Raw genomic sequence first — 24,087 nt, forward strand, 5'->3', positions numbered from 1 at the left:
CCAAAAAATGAAGGATTCGTAGCGAGTTAAAAACAGCCTTCATTTGCATTTTCCCAAAAATGCTAAGGCTGTTTTAGAATGGGAGTGAATGAGAGATTGAGCCGTCACTCTCTGCCTATTTGGCCACGTTGTGGAAAAACCGTAGGTCCTATGAAAAGAAGAAAAGCATTGCCTGAAAGAGGACAAAAATCTCTACTACTTTTGAGAAAATGGTGTGAGAAGAGTCAAAATTGTGGCCGTGACGGCGAGTTAGAGAGAAAAGTTTTCAATAAACTTAACAGCTTCTCCCGCTCTAGCCGTGACGTCACACGCTCTAGCTCTCTCCCATACACACCAATGTAAAATTCAGAAATTTCCTAAAAAAACCATAAAACTTAAAGTGCCATTAAAGAAAAACCATAACAGATATCAAAAAGCTGAATACAAGACTAATAGATTAATGCCTTCTGACCCGTTTAAAGGTCGAATGGTGTTTCTAGCTGAAAGTATGCTGACACAGTTAAAGCTGAAAGAGGACAAAGTTGAAGGGGATTTTAACATTCTCTCCATTCATTCCTATGGGAAAAAATTCCAACAAAACCTGTAATATTTCAGAAATTATGAAAGATATCGCTGAAAAAAGTAGAAGCACCCATCTCCTCATCGAGCTGAACGCGACGGTGTTTGAATGACGTTTCTACGTCGAACGGTGTAGGACTAGATAGCGACCGAAAAACGGCGGAATAAAAAGAAAAAGAAAAAAAATAATAAAGAGAAAAAACGAAGAACATATCTTGGGATTGCTGCCAACAACTAGACGATGCAATTTCTGAAGAAATTGCGTTGGGATTGCCGATCGCCGCGAAAAGCTCGAGGCAGACCGCGTCGCCGAAGTACGTTTTGAATCGACCGAATGCGATAATCAAGAAATATGGACTGTAGTGAGGGTGCTTTTATTTTGAGAAAATGCTATAAAAAGGCTTTTATTTTGAAAGGACAAAGAGCTGCAGGAGACTCATGGGAACTCACAAAAGAATCTGGACTTTATTTTGAATATTCCTTCCTTTTTACAAAAATGTAATAACTTACTCTAAATTACTGTAGACTTTTATTGTGAAAGTCTCACCATGTCAGAAACCATGGCTGACATGGAAAATGGCCTCACCTGGTGCCTGAAGCTTTATGCCAATAACCAACGTCCGTTTTAATATTGAGTTGCTGTTTCAGGTCTTTTTTATTGAAAAAATGCGATTTCGGGGCTTTTATTTTGAAAGGACAAAGTGCTGCAGGAGACTCTTGGGACCTTGTACAAGAATCTGGACTTTATTTTTAATATTCCTTACTATTTACAAAATTGTAATACCTTACTATAAATAACTGGGGACTTTTATTGTGAAAGTCTCACAATGTCAGAAACCATGGCTGACAAAGAAAATGGCCTCACTTGGTACCTGAAGCTGTATGCCAATAGGTAACGTCCATTTTAATATTGAGTTGCTGTTTCAGGGCTTTTTTATTGAGAAAATGCTATTTCGGGGCTTTTATTTTGAAAGGACAAAGTGCTGCAGGAGACTCTTGGAACCTTGTACAAGAATCTGGACTTTATTTTTAATATTCCTTACTATTTACAAAATTGTAATATCTTACTATAAATAACTGTGGACTTTTATTGTGAAAGTCTCACCATGTCAGAAACCATGGCTGACAAAGAAAATGGCCTCACTTGGTACCTGAAGCTGTATGCCAATAGGTAACGTCCATTTTAATATTGAGTTTGCTGTTTCAGGGCTTTTTTATTGAGAAAATGCTATTTCGGGGCTTTTATTTTGAAAGGACAAAGTGCTGCAGGAGACTCTTGGCGACTTTGTTCATTAATCTAGACTTTATTTTGAATATTCCTTACTATTTACAAAAATGTAATAACTTACTATAAATAACTGTAGACTTTTATTGTGAAAGTCTCACCATGTCAGAAACCATGGCTGACATGGAAAATGGCCTCACTTGGTACCTGAAGCTGTATGCCAATAGGTAACGTCCATTTTAATATTGAGTTGCTGTTTCAGGGCTATTCTGTTGAGAAAATGCTATTTCGGGGCTTTTATTTTGAAAGGACAAGGTTCTGGAGGAGACTCTTGGGACCTTGTACAAGAACCTAAACTTTATTTTGAATATTCCTTATAATTTACAAAAATGTAATATCTACGTATTAATGACTAGACTTGTATTGTAGACTTGAGCTGTTGCTATGGTGTCCTAAACGCAGAGTGGGGGTGGGGTGGGGGGGGTACTGGGTGGTCACCAAGTGTAACAGCAGTGGACATTTGGCAGCCCGTCATTCTTAATTACCAACCACAGACAGCTTGCTATGCTTCAATTGCTTTGTGTTGAGCTGTTGCTATGGTGACCTATGCCCAGAGTGGGGGTGAGGGTGGGGGGGGGGTACTGGGTGGTCACAAAGTGTAACAGCAGTGGACATTTGGCAGCCAGTCATTCTTAATTACCAACCACAGACAGATGCTGTGCTGCTAATGCATTGTATGTATTTGCTATGGTCACCTATGCCCAGAGTGGGGGTGAGGGTGAGGGTGGGGAGGGGGTGGTATTGAGTTATCCCCATGTGTGACAGCAGTGGACATTATACAGCCAGTCATTCTTAATTACCAACCACAGACAGATGCTATGCTGCTATTGCTTTGTTTTGAGCTGTTGCTATGGTGACCTATGCCCAGAGTGGGGGTGAGGGTGAGGGTGGGGGGGGGGTGGTACTGAGTGGTCACCAAGTGTAAAAGCAGTGGACATTTGGCAGCCAGGTATTCCTAATTACCAACCACACACAGCTTGCTATGCTTCAATTGCTTTGTCAGCTGTTGCTATGTTGACCTATGCCTAGAGTGGGGGTGAGGGTGGGGAGTGGGGGGGGGTGGTACTCAGTGGTCACCAAGTGAAACAGCAGTTGAAATTTGGCAGCCAGTCATTCTTAATTACTAACCACAGACAGATGCTATGCTGCTAATGCATTGTATGTATTTGCTATGGTCACCTATGCCCAGAGTGGGGGTGAGGGTGAGGGTGGGGAGGGGGTGGTATTGAGTTATCCCCATGTGTAACAGCAGTGGACATTATACAGCCAGTCATTCTTAATTACCAACCACAGACAGATGCTATGCTGCTATTGCTTTGTTTTGAGCTGTTGCTATGGTGACCTATGCCCAGAGTGGGGGTGGGTGGGTGGGTGGGGGGGGTGGTATTGCGTTGTCCCCATGTGTAACAGCATGTGACATTATGCAGCCAGTCATTCTTAATTACCAAACATAGACAGCTGCTATGCTGCTATTGCGCAATGAGCTGCTTTGTGTTGAGTAGTTGCTATGGTGATCAAAGGCCAGAGTGAGAGGGGGAGTGACACAGCACTTTACACACGCTGAGTGGAGAACTGAGAAAACTTCACCTTACAAAATGGAGGATTACAGAAAAACTATAAGTGCTATCAATATAATTCTTTCACTAACAGTGCCAGGAGGCTTCAACAAAGAGACCGATCCACTTTTTGTGAAGATATTCCAAAAAATGAAGGATTGGTGGCGAGTTAGAAACAGCCTTCATTTGTGTTTCTCTCCAAAAATTGTAGAGATCTTTAGAATGGGAGTGAATGAGAGGTTGAGCAGTCACTCTCTGTCTGTTAGGCCACCTTGTGGAAAAACCGTAGGTCCTATAAAAATATTAACAGCATCGCCTGAAAGAAGACAAAAATCTCTACTACTTTTGAGAAAATGGTGTATGAAGAGTCAAAATTGTGGCCGTGACAGCGAGTTAGAGAGAAAATTTTTCCCTAAACTTAACAGCTTCTCCCACTCTAGCGATGACATCACGCACTCTAGCCCTCTCCCATACACACCAATGTAAAATTCAGAAATTTCCTAAAAAAACCATAAAACTTAAACTGCGATTGAAGAAAAACCGTAATAGATATCAAAAAGCTGTATACAAGACTTATAGATTAATGCCTTCTGACCCGTTTAAAGGTCAAATGGTGTTTCTAGCTGAAAGTATGCTGACACAGTTAAGGCTCAAAGAGGACAAAGTTGAAGGGGATTTTAACGTCCTCTCCATTCATTCCTATGGGAAAAAATTCCCACAAAACCTGGAATATTTCGGAAATTATGAAATATATCGCTGAAAAAAGTAGAAGCACCCATCTCCTCATCGAGCTGCACGCGACGGTGTTTGAATGACGTTTCTACGTCGAACGGTGTAGGACTAGATAGCGACCGAAAAACGGCGGAATAAAAAGAAAAAGAAAAAAAATAATAAAGAGAAAAAACGAAGAACATATCTTGGGATTGCTGCTTTGCACAGCAATCCCAACAATAAAGAGAAAAAACGAAGAACATATCTTGGGATTGCTGCTTTGCACAGCAATCCCAACAATAATAAAGAGAAAAAACGAAGAACATATCTTGGGATTGCTGCTTTGCACAGCAATCCCAACAATAAAGAGAAAAAAACGAAGAACATATCTTGGGATTGCTGCTTTGCACAGCAATCCCAACAATAAAGAGAAAAAAACGAAGAACATATCTTGGGATTGCTGCTTTGCACAGCAATCCCAACAACTAGACGATGCAATTTCTGAAGAAATTGCGTTGGGATTGCCGATCGCCGCGAAAAGCTCGAGGCAGACCGTGTCGCCGAAGCACGTTTTGAATCGACCGATTGCGATAATCGAGAAATACCGACTGTAGTGAGGGTGATTTTATTTTGAGAAAATGCTATAAAAAGGCTTTTATTTTGAAAGGACAAAGAGCTGCAGGAGACTCTTGGGAACTCACAAAAGAATCTGGACTTTATTTTTTAATATTTCTCATACTTTACAACCATGTGATATCTTCCAATAAATAACTATAGACTTTTATTGTGAAAGCCTGACCATGTCAAAAACCATGGCTGACAAAGAAAATGGCCTCACCGGGTGCCCGAAGCTGTATGCCAATAACCAACGTCCGTTTTAATATTTAGTTGCTGTTTCAGGGCTGTTTTATTGAGAAAATGCTATTTCGGGGCTTTTATTTTGAAAGGGCAAAGTGCTGCAGGACACTCTTGGGACCTTATACAAGAATCTGGACTTTATTTTGAATATTCCTTACAATTTACAAAAATGTAATATCTTCCTATAAATAACTGTAGACTTTTATTGTGAAAGTCTCATCATGTCAGAAACCATGGCTGACGTGGAAAATGGCCTCACTTGGTACTTGAAGCTGTATGCCAATAGGTAACGTCCGTTTTAATAGTCAGTTGCTGTTTCAGGGCTTTTTTATTGAGAAAATGCTATTTCGGGGCTTTTATTTTGAAAGGACATAGTGCTGCAGGAGACTCTTTGGACCTTGTTCAAGAATCTGGACTTTATTTTGAATATTCCTTACTATTTACGAAATTGTAATATCTTACTATAAATAACTGTAGACTTTTATTGTGAAAGTCTCACCATGTCAGAAACCATGGCTGACATGGAAAATGGCCTCACTTGGTACCTGAAGCTGTATGCCAATAGGTAACGTCCATTTTAATATTGAGTTGCTGTTTCAGGGCTATTCTGTTGAGAAAATGCTATTTCGGGGTTTTTATTTTGAAAGGAAAAGGTGCTGCAGGAGACTCTTGGGACCTTGTACAAGAACCTAAACTTTATTTTGAATATTCCTTATAATTTAAAAAAATTTAATATCTACGTATTAATGACTAGACTTGTATTTTATACTTGAGCTGTTGCTATGGTGACCTAAACGCAGAGTGGGGGTGGGGGTGGGGGGGGTACTGGGTGGTCACCAAGTGTAACAGCAGTGGACATTTGGCAGCCCGTCATACTTAACTACCAACCACAGACAGCTGCTATTGTTTTGTTTTGAGCTATTGCTATGGTGACCTATGCCCAGAGTGGGGGTGAGTGTGGGGGTGGGGGGGTGGTACTGAGTGGTCACCAAGTGTTACAGCAATGGACATTAGGCATTCCTAATTACCAACCACAGACAGTTCATATGCTGCTATTGCTTTGTGTTAAGCTGTTGCTATGGTGACCTATACCTAGAGTGGGGGTGAGGGTGGGGAGTGAGGGGGGTGGTACTGAGTGGTCACCAAGTGTAACAGCAGTGGACATTTGGCAGCCAGTCATTCTTAATTACCAACCACAGACAGATGCTATGCTGCTATTGCTTTGTTTTGAGCTGTTGCTCTGGTGATCTATGCCCAGAGTGGGGGTGAGGGTGGGGGGGTGGTACTGAGTGGTCACCAAGTGTAACAGCAGTAGACATTTGGCAGCCTGTCATTCTTAATTACCAACCACAGACAGCTGATATGCTGCTATTGCCTTGTATGCTGTTGCTATGATGACCTATGCCCAGAGTGGGGGTGAGGGTGAGGGTGGGGGGGGGTGGTATTGAGTTATCCCTATGTGTAAAAGCAGTGGACATTACACAGCCAGTCATTCTTAATTACCAATCACAGACAGATGCTATGCTGCTATTGCTTTGTTTTGAGCTGTTGCTATGGTGACCTATGCCCAGAGTGGGGGTGAGGGTGAGGGTGGGGGGTGGGGTGGGGGGGGTGGTACTCAGTGGTCACCATGTGTAACAGCATGTGACATTTGGCAGCCAGTCATTCTTAATTACCAAACATAGACAGCTGCTATGCTGCTATTGCGCAACAGCTGCTTTGTGTTGAGTAGTTGCTATGGTGATCAAAGGCCAGAGTGAGAGGGGGAGTGACAGCACTTTACACACGCTGAGTGGAGAAACTGAGAAAACTTCACCTTACAAACTGGGGGATTACAGAAAAACTATAAGTGCTATCAATATAATTCTTTCACTAACAGTGCCAGGAGGCTTCAACAAAGAGACCGATCCACTTTTTGTGAAGATATTCCAAAAAATGAAGGATTGGTGGCGAGTTAGAAACAGCCTTCATTTGTGTTTCTCTCCAAAAATTGTAGAGATCTTTAGAATGGGAGTGAATGAGAGATTGAGCAGTCACTCTCTGTCTGTTAGGCCACCTTGTGGAAAAACCGTAGGTCCTATAAAAATATGAACAGCATTGCCTGAAAGAAGACAAAAATCTCTACTACTTTTGAGAAAATGGTGTATGAAGAGTCAAAATTGTGGCCGTGACAGCGAGTTAGAGAGAAAAATTTTCCCTAAACTTAACAGCCTCTCCCACTCTAGCGATGACATCACGCACTCTAGCCCTCTCCCATACACACCAATGTAAAATTCAGAAATTTCCTAAAAAAACCATAAAACTTAAACTGCGATTAAAGAAAAACCGTAATAGATATCAAAAAGCTGTATACAAGACTTATAGATTAATGCCTTCTGACCCGTTTAAAGGTCGAATGGTGTTTCTAGCTGAAAGTATGCTGACACAGTTAAAGCTCAAAGAGGACAAAGTTGAAAGGGGATTTTAACGTTCTCTCCATTCATTCCTATGGGAAAAAAATCCGACAAAACCTGGAATATTTCGGAAATTATGAAAGATATCGCTGAGAAAAGTAGAAGCACCCATCTCCTCATCGAGCTGCACGTGACGGTGTTTGAATGACGTTTCTACGTCGAACGGTGTAGGACTAGATAGCGACCGAAAAACGGCGGAATAATAAAAATAATAAAGAGAAAAAACGAAGAACATATCTTGGGATTGCTGCTTTGCACAGCAATCCCAACAATAAAAAAAAGAATAATAAAGAGAAAAAACGAAGAACATATCTTGGAATTGCTGCTTTGCACAGCAATCCCAACAAATAACAATAGTGTGAATGCTGAAGCAGCATTCACACTAATAATAAAGAGAAAAAACGAAGAACATATCTTGGGATTGCTGCTTTGCACAGCAATCCCAACAATAAAGAGAAAAAACGAAGAACATATCTTGGGATTGCTGCTTTGCACAGCAATCCCAACAACAATAAAGAGAAAAAACGAAGAACATATCTTGGGATTGCTGCTTTGCACAGCAATCCCAACAATGACAGTAGTCTTCATGAGATTGGATCATTTGTCAAAAACCCAGAAACCCATGGTCAGATGGTTTCCAATATTGGCACACTGGGGAATGTAGGTTTACATGGTCCAGCTTTAGCTGCTGAAGAAGACATTGAGATGGCATTGAAAGCTAAAAAAAAGCCCTGTCAGCTCCTATTGTTTTCTGCATTTGACAGGGAGATTTTGATTTAGGAGTGAGCTTTAGAAAATAAAGAAACCAACAACTTGAACAATTTTTAGATCTGAAAGATAGGGTACTAAATTTTCAGGTCTGGCATAAATGCAGTAAGAAAAAGAAGTAAGCCAACTGTATTGAAGGCTGTAAAGAAATTAATATTGTATAGTGAATATGGGGATAAGGTGGCCTTTGTTTGTGACCTTCACATTAGCACCAAATTAATTCCAAGGTATCGATTGTTCTTTTTTTGTCTTGTATTTCTGGACACTTATTATTTAGAATTTTTTACTAAAGAAGCCAAATTGGCATCTTGATGTTTTTTTTCAAGCATAGCCCAAAAAAGAGGCCATAGTTATTTTTGACCACGCTATTTATCTAAGTATAAAGAATGAAATTCAGTTCATTTATAGTTACTTTACACCACTGACATTTCCTAATTTCCTATGAACCTTAATTTGGAAGGTAGACATTGGTTTTAATATTTCTAATTAAGAGATTACTGTTCCATTGCCACCCACCCCCAGAAATATTTATTCAGTTCTGTAACTGAATAAACAAATTCAAAAAGACCTGACTCAGCTCAGATTTGTGTGTATGTGTGTTTGTCCAGGAAGCTGTCATTTCTCCAGTGTCTCCTGATGTATTGTACCTGTTTCGAGTCCAGGCTGTCTGCATGAATGACATGCGCAGTGATTTCAGCCAGAGCATGCTTTTCAGAGGTAACACAAAAACTCACACACACTTACATGTCACAGGCTTATCAGATCTTGCCATCTCATCCAGTCAATCACGCTTAACTGTCAAAATGTGAATTAGTACATATGTACTGTAGTGTACAGAGCCCTCATTTGACATGTCCAATGTGATGTCTTACATTTCTGTGAACAATGTAATTTTGCAGCTAGGATATTTGTATAAACTGAAAACAATAGCTGTAGGCTAATGTAAAAATCATACTGGAATGGAAATAAATAATCCACAATCAGGCAGCTAAAATGCAGTGACATGCCTTAATTCCTTTAGTTAGTACGTAGTGTCTTGCCTTTAATATGCAATACAAACATTAATGTGATTAGTGTGTTCACAATGCATTCATGGATGCTTTAGGGACAACCTTTTTTTTTTTTTTCTTTCCTGTGCTTAAGCAAACACCACAAGGATCTTTGAGGGTACAAGGATTGTCAAGACTGGAATGGTAAGGGACTCAGAGATGAATCTTTGATATTGTCCTTTCACTTTTTATCTAGCAAGGGGCAGCATCTGTATTAGCAACATCCTTCCCTGCATCGAAACAAATATCTTGGTAGAAATTAAAGTCACGATTAGAAAGTAGTGATTCACATGTGACAGGATAAGGGGTTTTTCATTCTTATAAATACATCAAAATATAAATCCCTTTGTAGTCTACATACCATAATGCTATCTAAATCTATCCACAAACAGCAGAAAATGAATTCATCTTTTATTTTTACATACTTTTATTTCCTTAATCTCTTTCTTTGGCAAGATAAATGTGCCCTTTAGTGATACTACCTCATAACCACTAATATTTTGAGCAGGTTGATGAGCACAGGGATCATTTTGGATTCTGTTATGGATCAAATTTGGCTTTATTAGTACATTATTTATTAAACCCACATTTGATATGAATCTAGATATTATGAAATTATTATAAATAATGGAGTATATTCTCAATATCCCAACCATTTTGGAACCAATATTTATATGACTATCCTTAAGACTGTAGTCTGTTAATAGCCAAATGTAGTTTCTGTATCTCATCAGTTTAATGGTGTCAGTCCATGAATTTTGAGCAGTTTCTATATAAATTGTATGTATGTAAAGCAAGTCACTCTGAGACTGAATCCTTACATAAACCTCAAGGGGCTAAACTTAAGACATTAATGTCAAAGTTGACTGAGGACGAAATTCTAATCAATAAATTGTTTCTATTTTAGCCAACAGTCTCTCCAGCCTCTTCAGCCGATATGGCTCCCATCTCCTCTGGCTCATCTACCTGGACCTCCTCAGGCATCCCCTTCTCCTTTGTCTCTATGGCAACAGGCATTGGCCCGTCCTCTAGTGGTAGTCAGGCAACAGTGGCGTCAGTGGTAACCAGCACTTTACTAGCTGGGCTGGGTTTTAGTGGCGGTGTCATTGCCTCCTTCCCCAGTTCTGTGTGGCCAAGCAGAGCGCCAACCCGAAATCCCACATCTGCAGGCCAGGCCAGCGAACCCACTGAGCCCACCAAAGATGCCACGATATCTGCCTCTGCTGTCAAAGATAACTATGAAGCTGGGGATGAGGATGGAGAGAACAGAAAGAGTCAAGTAGAGGATGGTAAAAGGGAAGGAGAAGATAGGGATGAAGATGAGGAAGAAGAGAAAGATAAGAAGAAGGGGAGGAAAAGGTCACGAGTTGTGGACAGAGCAGAGATAAGGGACAACAACACAGCAATGAATGAGCCTCCTAGGAAGACACCAGAATCGACATCACCATATCCAACAGTTGCACTGCCTGGTATACAAGACCAACTGGAGGCGTATACCAAAAGTCCACTTCAACCTAACCCCACTATCTCTACAGAGGAAACTAGTGAATCAGCAGCATTCCCCATCTCCAAGTACCCTGTAGGGACACCAAGACCCAGCTCAGAGTGGGACAAGAGGCACTGGCCTTTCTTCATCCATATTGGTGAGTTCACTAATGTGCTAAAGTCTCAAGTAAACAATCAGCTGTGATACTTTTTGTAAAACAATGTGGAGAATGAACTGATCAACTGTCCTTTTATTAATGTGATCACTTGTAATAAAAATATTCCATGATAAGTGGTGGTATAAACTTTAGTTACACAGGCAAAGTTGTTTGTACTTTATAATGTACTCAAACTATTTGCACAATCTTCAAGTATCTTCGTACACTGACATAAAATTGCAATGAATAAATTGGAGAAGGTCCACAATGGGCATTCAGAAAGTCCTCATAGGAACTTGTTTCTCTAAAATATGTCTCATTTATTGAACCTTGAATAGGCAAGGATGCAACAAGGCAGACTGTTTGAAGGAACCCTTCAAAATGAAATTCATGCAACAGTTTAATATTTATGGCTAAGACCCCCCTGAAGGAGCTCTTAACCTGAGATTACACTTGACAAAACAGTCATTTCTAAAATGGATTGAAATCATGCAGGCTAGCCCTTACTGATTTTATGCACATTGATGTAGTAAGGCAGTAGTACCTATGGTGTTTTTGTGCAAGTAAATATTGTAAGAATATCACTGATGTGACAGAGCGTAACTATTCACACAGTAAGGTTTTCAAATGTTCCTAAGAGCCAGAGGATGTTCAAATGGCAAATCGCTTATGAGCAAGCACTTGGCGACAGTGGAGAGGAAAAACTCCCTTTAATGAAAGAAAAAACTTCCAGCAGAACCAGGCTCAGTTTGGGCGGCCATCTGCCTCGACCGGTTGGGGTGAGTGGATAGAGCAGAGAGAAAAGAACAGCAACAATAAACAACAAATAGACACTGCAGGTTGGTGGGGCCCAGTAACTGCACATCAGCAATATACAGCTCCAGGACTAGGGACACCTGCAGAAGGTACAGAGAGAGAGGTCAGAGAGAGAGGGAGAGAGCACAAACTAAGGGAGAGAGAGCACAAAGTTAGTGACATTCAATGGTGAAATACACATGTGAGGAGGGAGGAGAGGGGAAGGGAAGGGAGGGGAGGGTTAGGGTAGGGGAGCTCAGTGCACCGATAGTCCATAGGCAGTCTAGGTCTATAGCAGCATAACTAAGGGATGGTGCAGGGTTACCCAACCCGGAAGGTTTTAAGTCTAGCCTTAAAAGAACAAAGAGTGTCTGTCTCCTGAACCCAGACTGGGAGCTAGTTCCACTGGAGAGGAGCTTGATAGCTAAACGCTCTGCCTCCCATTCTACTGTTGGAAAGTCTGGGAACCACAAGTAGACCTGCACTCTGGGAGCGAAGTGCTCTAGTGGGATAATAGGTCTTTAAGGTCTGAAGGAGCTTGATCATGAAGGGATTTGTATGTGAGAAGAAGGATTTTAAATTCTATTCTGGATTATACAGGGAGCCAATGAAGAGAAGCTAATATAGGAGAAATATGATCTCTTTTGCTAGTTCCTGTCAGGACTCAGGCTGCAGCATTCTGGATTAACTGGAGGCTTTTTATGGAGATACTGGGACATCCAGATAGTGATGAGTTGCAGTAATCTAGCCTTGAGGTAACAAATGCATGAACTATTTTTTCTGCATCATTTTGAGACAGGATGTTCCTAATTTTGGCAATGTTGCTCAAGTAGGCAGTTCTAGAAATTTGTTTTATGTGTGAGTTAAAGGACATGTCCTGGTCAAAAATAACTCCAAGGTTTTTCACAGCAGTGCTGGAAGCCAGGGTTATGCCATCTAAAGTAGCTATAATTTTAGAAAAGCTAGCAGGACAAGTATAGAAACAAGTCCATTATCTGAGGCTAACAGAAGATTGTTGGTGACTTTTAACAGTGCTGGTTCTGTACTATTATGTGCTCTAAATCCTGATTGAAAATCTTCAAATAGTTAATTTCTGTGTAAGTGATCTGATAGCTGCTTAGCAACAGCTTTTTCTGGGATTTTAGAAATAAATGGTGGGTTGGATATTGGTCTATAATTAGTCAAGACTCCTGGATCAAGACTAGGCTTTTTGAGTAATGGTTTGATTAGTCTTAAAAGCCTGTCGTACATAGCCTGAAACTAGAGAGAAATTGACCAAGTCTAATAAAGATGAGTTCATTAATGGCAGGGTGTCTTTAAGCAATTCAGTCAGGATGGGGTCTAAGAGACACGTTGATGATTTGCATGAAGCAACTACTGATGTGAATTCACAGAGATCTATGGGAGAGAAACAGTCTAAACATAACTGAGGTCTTACAGATGATTCAAGAGCTACTGTAGTAGAAGATTCATTTATGGCAGCTATAGGAAGCATCTGATGAATTTTATCTCTAATAGTTATGATTTTAATTGTGAAGAAACTCAAAGTCATCACTGCTGAGAGCTAAGGGAACACTGGGCTCAACAGAGCTGTGACTTTTTGTCAGCCTGGCTACAGTGCTGAAAAGACACCTGGGATTGTTCTTATTTTCTTCTATTATGGATGAATAGTATGCAGTTCTGGCTTCATGGAGAGCTTTTTTATATGTTAATAGACTGTTTTTCCAGGCTAGATAAAATTCTTCTAAATTTGTGAAACGCCACTTCCTTTCCAGTCTTTGTGATGCCTACTTTAAGGTACGAATATGTAAACTGTACCATGGGGCTAATCTCCTCTTATTCACTATAACTTCTTTTTTTAGAGGGGCTACAGTATCAAGCGTTTCAAGCAGTGAAGCTACAGCACTGTCAACAACATGATCAGTTTGGTAGGGAGTAGGACTGAGGCATCTACCCTCCACTGTGTTGGCACATGGCATAGATGTAAATAAGGATGGAATCATTTTCTTAAATTTATTAACAGCATTGTCAGATAAACATCTACTGTAGTGGAATTTTCTTCCAAACGCTGCATGATACATTATCTTAAAATCAAAAGTTATTAAAGAATGGTCAGACAAAACAGGAGGCTAACCCTAATAAATAATAAACTCACAGTGGGTGGGTTTATTAACATTTTGAGTGAAACCAATTGAATCTAATATTGAATTAAATGCAGGGCTGAGACTATTTTCAACATCTACATGAATGTTAAAATCTCCCACTATAATGACTTCATCTGAACTAAGCATTAAATCTGATAGGAAGTGTGGAAATTCAGTTAAAAACTCTAAGTAAGGGACAGGTGGACAATACACAATAACAAGTAGAACTGGTTTTTGTGTTTTCCAGTTTGGATGTGAGAGGCTAAGAGTGAGGATGTCAAATGAGTGATAATTTGTCTGAGGATGAAAGTTTAATAAGTTTGAGTGGAAGATTGCAGCTACTCCTCTACCTCGACTTGTGCTTCGAGGAACATGACAATTTCTGACTGAGGGGGGTTGATTCATTCAGACTGATATATTCATCCTTCTGCCGCCAGGTTTCAGTAAGACAGAATAAGTCAATTTGGTGATCAGCTATCAAATCATTTACTAAAAGAGATTTAGACAAAAGAGACCTAATATTTAATAATCCATATTTGACTGTTCTGTTCAGTAAGAGGAGTGGTCTTAATTTTTATTAGGTTTTTATAAATAACTCCTCTTCTGTTAACTTCTGATTTATTTGATTTATATGTTCGAGGGGCAGACACAATCTCTATGGGGTTTGGGGTGGGTCTCTGAGTCTCTGCATCCTGGTCCCTACTCTGGATTGTCAAACTTTAGGGTGGCTAATAAACTCGATTTCTAGAGATGAGAGCCGCACCATCCAAAGTGGGATGGATGCCGTCCATAACTCTGTGATGTCTGTAATTGGGTGTCATTGCTGCCGATGTGAATAACAGTTTTTCCAGATTTACGTTTAGCCTTAGTCAGCAGCTTCACGTTTGACTAGATGTTGCCCGCTCTGGCCCCAGGAATGCATTTGACTATGGTTGCTGGGGTCTCTACCTTCACCGACTATGGAATCACGAATTATCAGTTGGTTCCGCTTCCAAATCAGTGATCCTCGCCTCCAAAGCTAGCAGAAACTTATGCTTATTACAAGTATCATCATCACTAAAGGAGGCAGAGAAGTAACTAAACATGTGGCACACCGAGCAGGAGAGAGAGAGAAAGGGAAAAGCCATGCTACTAGCTAGCTAAGCTAACTGGTAGGCTAATGAGCGCTAAGTCAGGAAATAGCAATAAATACTGATCAAAGCAGATAGGCACTTGACTAGTACCGGAATGTGTCGTGGTTAATAAATTATTTAGAGAGTTTAGTTAGTTTTTAGGTGTCAGACTAAAGCTAGTCTGTTGCTAATATGTAGACGAACTATACAGCACACACCGTACAACACGCTTGCAATAGGAAGTGAATTCACTTACCCGGAAACAGAGCCTTACCTGGAAACAGTACATGGTGAAAGGATATGAGACTTGGAGGCTAGACTGTCTGCAGGGGAGACAAAAAGCCTCTGCTCCATTTATATGTGCATGTATGACATGAGAGTGGGAGTGTTAGTCTTTGTATGTATGTGTGTGTGTGTATGTGTGTGTGTGTTATCTTGCTGGTGAGAGTTTATTTATTTTTGAATGATCACTGCAATCGTGAGAGAAGAGCAGAAGTAAAAGAGAAGGAAACAGAGGCAGGCAGCATATCTGGGTTTCTCTGTGCACTGTAGATGTGCATGTTTGTGTTTGAAGATATAAAGGAGATGGAGAGTTGGATATGTAAGCCGGCTGTAGTGAAGTGCAGGTGCTTGGGCTGATGTAACATTCGACTTCAGGCAAAACAGCAGATTGAAGGCCATGGGGTCTGGCATCAGCTGCAGCAACATCATGGCTGCAGCAGCTCAACTGGGTATGTGGTGGGGGTTATTTAGAGACCTAAAAGCAAATTGGGTTTACCAAATGGCTGAAATGATCAACTCCTGTTTTTTTTTTTAATTGTTAGATGACGTTAATTGAAAAATCTCATGTTTTGGGAAATGTGTAGAACCAAGACATGCTCAGCCTTTGCAAATAAGCTAACATTCATCTACAAGGAGAAAGCCTTGGAAATGAAAGTAGCTAAATTTGACCAGAACTGGGTCATTAATAAAGTAAAATTAAGTCTTGAGTGTTAATTGGCTCCAATTTCCAAGAGCTTTCCAAGATACAGCCTCAATTGCATCAAAATAATTCAACATTAGAAGTGGGGTATGCGATTATGCTCCACAACATTTCTGCAAAATGTGATATAGCCTTGGAAAGGGTGCCACATCAATCATTATAAATAAATAAATAAATTTTATTGATACCAATAACATAACATTCCATTTATTTACTTGTTTTTCATTTAAGCCCACCCCTGTAAGAAAAATTACTTGCCTGTATATCTTGAAACATTAACCAACCAGCACCTCTATCACCTCAAGTCTAGGTTGTCCCAATTCCACTATGCAGATTCTAATAACATATACACTATGTACAACATCATTGGCAGAAAAAAAGAAATGAAACAAGACACATTTTGTGTATTCTTGCACTGGAAAACAAGTGAATTTATTAGCATACTGACAGTTGGACTTCATTTATTTCCGTCCTTAACTGTCCCTTTTTTGCTTTTGCTTTGTTGGTTTGTTTGTGTGATTTGTTTTGTTTTTTCTAGTCTGTTCCAGTTCACTGACTAACCTGACCCACCAGATGAGGCCAAGATCTGGAGTAGGGCTGGATCATGTGGAGTGGCTGGTGCCTTTGTTAGTAGTCTCAGCACTGATCTTTCTTTGCTTCGTCCTCCTACTGCCTGTCCTTGTGGACTGGAGGTGGGTACAACAGCCCAGTCATGCTGATCTTGATGATGGTTACCGAGAGGTTGGAAAGTTAGGTGGATAATGGGTTGCATGTCTGATTCGGCATTTGTTATAAAATAGGGCAAAATACATCCTTATCTAGTTTGGTACAATGGAGGCACTCAGATGAAAAGAAATGGTATTTATCAAAGACAAATTCTGAGTTCTGGCACATCCAAATGAAAAACGGGTGAGAAAAGGAGCCTATAATTAAAAACGCATACATTAACACTGTCTTTCAATCGTTATCCTTTAAATTTACCCCATTTACAGTAAGTTCTAGTTCATTACTATTTTAGTGATAGGCCTCTGAACTAGCACACAGTAAAGATATAGGATCTGCTTGTTTTAACACTTTATTGCATTGCCCACTAAGTGATGTACTTAAACCTGAGATGTCACACTACTCTATCTATCCATCCATTATCTATACCTGCTTATTCCTATTTAGGGTCACAGGAATCTGCTGGAGCCCATCCCAGCTCTCTTCGGGCAAAAGGCAGGGTTACAACCTGGACAGGTCACACTATATAAAATGGAAATATTCTAGATGTATTGTGCATCATATTTACTGGTATCTATACTAGCCTTAAAATAAAGATCAGTGAAATGATGCATGGGTTGAAACACGAAATGAAACATGGGTTTGGAATCAGTTATGAAAAGTGTCTGTTTGCTTAAGTGTGAGCTGAGTGCTGGTAATTTTAATACCTCACAGGGTTTGATACAAGTGTAAGTGGTAATTAAAAGTATTTTCCAGTTAAAGATGCTAATCATGTGATTCAACTGAGAAGACAAAGACCCGCATAATGAGCCTTTCAGTCGGGAATGTGGCTGAGAGGGAATTAGTGCAAGGCAATACAATACAATGCAGATGCAAATGTCCATCATCTGAGTCGTGTTTTTACTAAGGCAATTATTCCCTGAGATTCTGATTGTTTTATTTACGTGTCTGTGAAGAGAGATGACAGACACAGAGACGACAGAGAGCGCACCCTGTCTGCTTTCTTTCTCTTTACAAAAGCACAGCGTTTTGTTGTTATTATGAGTGTATACAAATCAAACTAGACCCTTTACAGATTTGAATGATATCTGTATGACTGAAACTGACGGAATAATTTAAGTTTGTTTTGGCGTTGTCAGAATAAGATGCCACAAAACGCGTTGGCATGTTCGTCGAACCCTGAGGGTTAAAGGGCAGGTCTTTGGGCTTTCAGCAATCACACTAATAAAAAGCAAAGAGAACATGAGTGTGTTTGCTGTTATTGCTGTTATTCTGTTATTCAATACTCCATTCTACTTTTGGAAACTCTCTTGCTAGTTCCTGTCAGGACTCTGGCTGCAGTATTCTGGATTAACTGGAGGCTTTTTATGGAGATACTGGGACATCCAGACAGTAATGAGTTACAGTAATCTAGCCTTGAGGTAACAAATGTATGGACTAGTTTATCTGCATCATTTTGAGACAGGATGTTCCTTGGCAATTTTGTCAATGTTGCGCAAGTGAAAGAAGGCAGTTCTAGAGATTTGTTTTATGTGTGAGTTAAAATGCGTGTGAAACATGACATGAACAAATTGGAATCTGTCTAATAAATAGGATTGGAACCATTTTAACCATAATATATGCTTTGAATCTATCCTATCCCAATGAACGTACACGTTTGAGGTATTTCAAAAAATATCCCTTAAAGGCAATACATAAATAGTCTAAAGTACAATATTTTATGAAGATGCTATTTGTTGAACAGTATTGTGATACTGTTCTCATAATATGTTTTGTATTTTTAAATCTATCCAAGAAGCTAAGGAACTGATGTAAAAGGAAACTGAGCATGAGGTAGATATTGAGATTGTTTTGTTCAGTCAGGACAAAGACTGTTACACAAACAGCATACCCAAAGTAACAAGGTCAATTATAAAGATATTCATATTTCAGTTTACAGAATGGCTGCCACAGGGTAATAAACACTGAATGAATGTTTTGGATTCTAGTTTATTTATACTGTCTTTCTGGTGCAGAAACTGTTTCTCTACAAGGCCGTTGTTATATTTTGTAACATGCTGTGGAAATACAGTGGTAATATTGACCTTTGTTGAAATTTGCTATAATTGCTAATTTGTGCAGTTTGTTACTGTTTTTTTGGCAAAATGCTTGTAAATGTTTCAAAGTGATTTTAAAATGAAAGTTAAACCCACTTCATGTATATTTAGTTTGTGTGTGGCGCTGTGGTTTTAAATATATTATGCTTGTACTTGTGCAGGCCTCAGTGCTTTCATTTATGTTTAATACTGAAGTACCTTATGTTCAAATACACAACTGCTGGGTGTAACTGTTAAGTGCTGAACAGTTATATTAGTGAATTAACTTATTTGTGAAAGCTAGAAGATAAAAAAAATCTGTAAAGCTAAAAACGAATATATATCTCTTTGAAAAAAACTTGATTTTAAACAGTTACTTAAGACTAATTCTAGTATTTAAATACGTACAACTTCGAAGTTTCTTATAAAAACTGGAAAAACTAATATTTGCAATGTAGTATTTTTCAGTAGTCAACTTAAAAACCTGTTTATAATGCCAGTAATTGAGTGGTACATGAAAATGCATTTTCTTATGGCAGAAAAGCTAATTCCTTTTACACAAAATATTTTCTTGCTTCAACTTAATTTCACAAGACATTGTGATAACTTAAAAAGGTTGATGCAAAACAGTTTTTAGGGTGTATTAACTCACATTAATATTTGTTGTAAATGATGTAAGGAAACAGACCTCATCTGATTATTGTTGTAGTTGTAGCTACAAATGCAGGACAGTGGAATGATACATTACTACCAAAACTAAAAAGTTTTTAAAGTTTTACATTGTTATACTGTTGTTAAATGCAAACAGTATGTTAGGGCATTGTATGTAATGAGATTTGAAACAATAACTGAACTGAAATGAGAACACAAAGTAAGTAAGTAAGTGTTTCAATTTAAAATTTTTCAGTTTCAATTTTCCATTTTTCAGTAAATGGACAAGTTTTACATGAATAATGTGGTTAAATGTTTGGCTGGTGAAACTGGGCTGAAAATGTGTTAAACAGTTACAGCAGAAATAATTCAACACTTATTTTCAGTGTCCTCGTTCCATAGAATTACACTATATTTAAACTCAAACCTACTTTATTTAATTTTAAACAAACAAGTGTGACATAAGCTATACTCTAGTCCTTTATTTTAAACAAACCAGTGTAAACTCCCATCAACTGTGGTTACATGAAAATTCCCAAGAAGATGAAATAACTAAAAAGAGCATCAGTGATGTTTCTGTTTTTCTGGCAAACTCAGCAGCACACTGTGATCTAGGCTAAATGAAAATGATCTTTAATGGTATTGCTGTGTTTCTGTGATAGGGTCTGGTTTCTAATTCTGTGGCTGACTATTTAACGCATGACACACATCTGAGCCTATTTGAGACCTCTGTACCTGAAGAATAGTTTGCCTCAGAACATAGTAATCTTTTTAAATGTTATTTTTATGACCCTGGTCATAAGGGTTGTATTATTTATTGTATTGTGTTGCACTAATCGCCTTTCAGCCACATTGACTGAAAGGCTCATTATGCGGTTCTTTGTCTGGTCGTTGAGTGCGTCTTTTGTCTTCTCAGGTAAATCACGACTATTCATCCTCAGACACACCTTCTTGCATATGTCTTTTCTAAACAAAAAGTGTCTTGGAAAATTTAAATCAGTATATTGTTTACTGTGAATGAGTGACTTTCACATAATTTTGAAGTAAACACTTTACACTACAAGATGCATTTCTCCAAAGTCTTGTGAACCAATATTCTGTTTGTGTTTTATGGTCTTATTTCAGTGACTTAAAAATTGTAGTTTTTCACTAACCATGCATAAACCCTGTTTTCTCAAAAACACAATCATGTATAAACTTGCTGCTCACATATTATTGTAGCCCAGTTTGTGCTGATTACAGTGTTATCAGACTTTAGCCATTAATATATTTAAAAGCACAAATGTCAGGGCATGTCAAAACCTGTCCAGGGCCCCAAAACCCCCTTAGACCCCAGAGGGTTAACCCTCTGACAATTAATTTACTCGAGCAAATTCTTATCAACAATTAATTAATAGTCAAGTCATTGTTTACATCCCTGGTTTCCCTACTATTTGCCCACTATTATTAGGTGAATACCTATTCACTCACACACCAGTGGAACAGGCACCTGGGGCAACTTGTGGTTCAGTGTCTTGCCCAAGGACTTCAACTTGTGGAGCCAAGGATTGAACCACCAAGCCTCTGTTTTAGGGTCAACCTGCTCTACCTCCTGAGCCACAGCCATCCCCAGTGGGTCTACAAACATCAAAACTATCCAATTAGTGGGCATCATAATAGGTGAGGTAAGCTCCTCAACAGTCATGCCAGGACAAATTATTCGTTCCAAAATAGGTGAAGCAGCTGGAGCCGCCTTCAATTCAACAGTGTCACCAGCCACCACTCCAGGAGACACAAGCACACCCTGTTCCCATAGTTTATCAATAATATTTTGTTTCATGTCAGCGTTTTTAGCTTCCACTGGCACATTTACTTGCAGCCGCAAGTAATAAATCTGCTTTTTAACACTTGTCCAAACCTTCCACAGAGGGATTTAGTGTAACCTCATCCAATTCAGTTCCATATAAATAATAAAAAAAGGGCAAAAATACTGCCAATTACAATTGAGCATACATTACCTGAGGGGATTTGTCAAATGAATCAAACGCAAAAACGAAACGGACGAGCTCCCAAATCATGTTATGGCCTGAGCTAGGGGTTTCCTTGGTGCAACATGAATGAGGAAACTCCCCTCTTTCGAGCACCCAGGAAAGGACAACCATTACCAATCTCAGCATTCTTTATTTACACGTCAACCATGTGAAATGCCATCTGTTCAGGGTGGATATGGCCAAAATAACAAACACATTGTTCTAACCAAAAGAAAATAAACTGAACTAAACTTAACTAATCTGGTAACTAAAGACAAAAACAGTAGAAAAGAATATCAAACGAAAAAGGCTAATCCCACCCCTATGGCATATTACAGTTGTAACCCCAGTAACTATTTACAGAGTATACACATGCTGGCCACTGGCTGTAGAAACTGGAAAGAAACCCCTTAGCGTTAGAAAGGGTGGAGTTGGTTTATAACATCCCAGTTCCACGTCGTCGACCAGTGAGCACCTGAAAAGCAAGCACACACACTCACTCTAAACCTACCTAACCGTTCTCCATCTGGGATTTGGTTGACAGGCACATGTGCACATAAACAGAGAAGAGGTGAAGGCAGAACAAACATAACCCTTATGACCATTGCAGTGCAATGCCCAGGCTTTTTGGGTACAATTTATGTTTTCTACATGTAAGTATTACTGTTAACAAAAGGATATTGTAGGTACAATTTATCCATTATAATACATTTTACATTCCAACTAATATAAGGAAATTTTAAATGAGTTGCATGTATTATCATTACAACCCTTTTGTCAATATACAGTATTTATTTGTAATAGTTCAGGTAAACCTAGTAATTGAAGTTTCTGGTGTAAAGACTGAACATAATTCATCTTCCTGTCAATACAAGTTTCAAGATGGAAGAGCTATACTGATACTGTGCTGTGTGCAATGGATGCATACAGTGTCCAGAAGCTGATGAAGTAGTAAAAATAAAGTTAATCTCTTTTTGCTTCTCAATATGTGTGGCTCTAATAATATAAACACAGAGTCCTTTTTTGTAATCTTCATCTGAGAATTTCATTTTAGTTGCTTTATAAGTTTGCTCAAAGCTGCTTGACAATAGGATATAATAGGATATAAATATAGCTAGTCTATACCTCTTTAATGTTCTCTCTCAGGATTTGTTTTTCAGAAGAGACATGTGACACTTCTCCCATGTCTTTCCCCTTTAATTCCTGATTCAGACTTCCATTTCAAAGTCTGATGTAAACTATTGTATGAATTATAACTGTCACAAACTAAAAACGTGAAAGGAGACCTTGTGATATCTACAGCTGAATGCTGCTCTATATGAAAGCTTGAAGCACACAAACATATGTGGATTGAGGCACGTTCTGCGTGTGTATGTGTGTTGTATTCTTGCCATCTGCACTTTGAAGGAAGGTCAGCTGCTGACTTCCAGGATGAACTCTATATTGCTGGTTTCTCTGTTTCTCTCTCTCTTTCACCCTCTCTGTTTTTCTCCCTTTGCAGACCGACATGTAAATGTTAATTACCTCTTTCAAAGATTAATTACTTAAGAGTAGGGGGAAAAAACAAACAGATCCAACATTAAATGAATAATGATACATTTTCTAATCCTGGCTAAGGTCAGCCAGTTGTTCTGGTTCTTCAACCACCACCTGAGGTGTTGATTGTGGATTCAGAAGACTAAAACCTAAGCTCAGCCTGTTCCTCCACTGCAAATAATAAACTAATAAAAAACTAATGCTTAGTGTGTTGTCTAGTGCAAGATGTCCTTCAGTATAAATGACTAATGATTGATATTGATTCCATAATGACCAGTGTTTTCTTACCAGACATCCCTATCATCAGTCAATACAAAACTCTCACAAGAATGATTAGAAATGCTAATTTTCTTGTATGTTATTACCATGATTAATTTAGTTGAGTTTAGGCAAATAAAACTGCCAGTTACGTTTCACACCGTAACTAACCATAAAACCAATAGAATTCACACCGTCAGAGCAAATCCCAGTCAGGGGGCATAGACTAACTTCGATTGACAGTAGAATCAGCCAGTCGCATTGTTCGTCAATGATGACTGACACATCTTGTAGCCAATGATGAGGCCTTTTCAACAGTATAGTATGTGTTACTACCAGTTATTAAAAACATGTTGGATGTGTTGGAAGGACACTGGATGTAAACTATTACAACTGAGAGGCAACTAAGTTTCTTCAACTGACAATTCCAAATGTTTATTCCACTGGACATACTGTATGTACTGTAGGTGTGGGGTCAGTGAGGGAACATCCAGAAACATTACAGTCCCTCTAAAAACTCTTCTTCGTGGCTGCTGATTGTATGTGTGTCATTGGAATTTATTCTCTTCAGAAAAATGAAGTTTAGCAATAAAGATTGTAATCGGACTGAGTGATACAGGAGACAAGAATGCAAAGGTTGTGTGATACTACTTCTTGTGAATTCTTTTAAAGTGCTTTAACATCAACTGTAAAATGTAACAAATCTGGAGTATTCGTTTATACATAAATTAGCTAATGTAATCTCTATCTCTCTTTGTGTCAGGTGCTGTTTCCAGACAGCCCATTTCTATGTCGAAGACAGCAATTCACCCAGGGTGGTGCCCAATAAGACAATCACTGTCATCCCCATCCCAGGTAACAACCAACCACATGTGTAATTGCTATGCTAAATTGCTGATGCATCTTGTCAGGGCAAGAGGT

Source organism: Mastacembelus armatus, unplaced genomic scaffold (assembly GCF_900324485.2).
Source record: "Mastacembelus armatus unplaced genomic scaffold, fMasArm1.2, whole genome shotgun sequence".
Taxonomy (NCBI): Eukaryota; Metazoa; Chordata; class Actinopteri; order Synbranchiformes; family Mastacembelidae; genus Mastacembelus; species Mastacembelus armatus.